This window comes from Mastomys coucha, unplaced genomic scaffold (genome assembly GCF_008632895.1).
Source record: "Mastomys coucha isolate ucsf_1 unplaced genomic scaffold, UCSF_Mcou_1 pScaffold16, whole genome shotgun sequence".
Classification (NCBI taxonomy): domain Eukaryota; kingdom Metazoa; phylum Chordata; class Mammalia; order Rodentia; family Muridae; genus Mastomys; species Mastomys coucha.
Genome location: NW_022196898.1, coordinates 15,736,746 through 15,739,013, shown reverse-complemented (window position 1 = coordinate 15,739,013; position 2,268 = coordinate 15,736,746).

The window sequence follows — 2,268 nt, the reverse complement described above, 5'->3', positions numbered from 1 at the left end:
AAAAAAAAAAAAAAAAAAATACTGACCGTGCTTTATGACTGCATCTTGTTGGGCTCACTTCTGTTGTTTTTATTTGTTACTCTTTTTCACAATGAATTTAAATTTTTGTATCACTTTCACTGAAATGAATTGGGTGTAGTTTGGCCACTAGGGGACAGCCCGCGGTCATGAGATGCTTGTGGGGAATTGGGGGCGGGGCGGGGGGAGGTGTCTGGTAAACTATGGGGAAAGACAGGAGACTCCACCTTTGACTCACAAAGGGCTTTGGCTTCACACAACGTTTCCTCACACTGTTGGGTTTGCTTCTCACATCAGGCCCGGGAAACTGAAGGGTGGGGCAGGAGTTATTGCCCCACTCCGGGGGGCCAGGGAAGGGAGGATTACCCTGGGAGGGTCAGTGTCATATGAGGTCATAGAGTGGTAGAGGCGGAGCCCACCAGGATCCTGGCTCCTCCTGGGAAACTCCCCTCTCAGAGCCTTGGATAAGCCGGGTACTGTGAAGTAGGCGAGGGCAGAAACCAGAAGAGAATGGCTGTAGTTTTTATAATGTCGCTCAGCTCAGTCCTTCCATGCCCACTGCAAGCCGTGGCTTCAAGGGCTCCACAGCTTAGCTCTGCCCTTTACGCTTCTCCGGAGGAGATTGTATTCTAGAATCAGACCCAGATCCCCTCACCCTGCCTCCCTCGGGGCCAAGCATGTCTTTGTTCGTGCTTTCTCTGACCCTGCGCAGGTGGGAGATTCGCTCAGTCCCCTCCCTCAGGAGCTGAGCACAAAGGGCAATTCACTTTGCTAAGGGGACAGGAATATGTGTTGCACAGACTGAGTGATCAGGAAAGGCGAGAAGAAAAGGCCAGAAAACAAAACACAGGCACAAAATGATCTGAACTTGGAGAAGCAGTTTTCTGCCCCCTGGGGGGAAGGTTGGGGTGCTGCCCCAATGAGTGCAGCCTGCACTTCAGGAACAATAGGTCAGCGCTGTGTGTCTCCTCCCCCCACTTTCCCTCTCCTCTTTCTCTCTGAGCTTCACACACACCCAGGGGATAGGAAAATCAGCAAGAAGGGCAAAGTCCTTGCTGGAGTCTGGACACTATGAGAAACTAACTTACCGCACAGATACTAGTGTAGCTAAATCTATAAGAAACATAAGAGTAGTATTGTTTCTTTCCTTAGGGGGTACATAAAATGTCAGCTAACTCTGAAGTTGATACAGCAAGAAGCAACCTGGGCTAGTTTGTTTTAATTTTTTTAATTAAAAAAATGCATGTTCTGTATGCATGTACAGCTGTATACCACATGTGTGCAGTGCTCTGGAAGACAAAAGATGTCGGGACCCCTGAAACTGGAGTTAAAGATGGTTGTGAGCCACCATGTGTGTTCTGAGAATCAAATGCGAGTCTTCTGCAATAGCAATGAGCGCTCTTAACCAATGAACTATCTCTCCAGAAATCATTTCATTTCATTTCTTTCTTCTTTCTTTCTTTCTTTTTTTTTTTAAGAAGGAGCCAAAAAAGTTCTGGGAGGAAGGAGTTGGTGGCAAAGTAGAGTCGGGCTTGAGGTAGGTGGAGGGGTTTCAAGTAGAGGCCTAGGAAATTGAGACAGCTAGATGGCATCCTAAATGCTACCAATCATGGGTCAGAGGTGACAGCCACCAATGGGTACTACCTCTGCTCGGGGTCAAGCAGAATGACCTAGGACTGGTCTGAGCAGGCAGGCCCCACTGGAGAGGAACTGGCACAGGATACAGGGCTGAAGGCACTGTTCTGTTCCCCGCCTCCACAGTGCCACCACTGCCCTCGGGGGACTGAAGTTGAGTGAAGTTCAAGACTGGGGGAAAAAGGAACTAAGAAACTGGATCATGAAAAAGAAAGGAACCCTTGGCAGACTGCCTGGGCATTCCTGAGGCTGTGGGTTCAGTACCTTCCTGTGAGGGCAGTCAGGCAGGCACTAGCCCAGCTTTCTACAGCTGAGTCAGCTTCTAAGTGAGGCCTCAGAGGGTGACAGCATCCAGAATTAAAGCGGGATTTGAAGAGGATCTTGGACTCCTCACACTGGCACTGGAAAGAACCTGGGAGGAGTTTGTCAAATCCCAGCAAAAGCCACCGTGCTGAAGGATGTTGGAGGGCAGAAACGGGAAGTGCTGCTTCCCTGCCTAATAACCTAGAGCTTGTGCTGGTAAGCCAAGAACGCTACCTCAAAAAAAAAAAAAAAAAAAAAAAAAGTGGAGATGCAAGTAGCTAGAAGTGTTCTGTGGGAACTGGAGCACCTTCC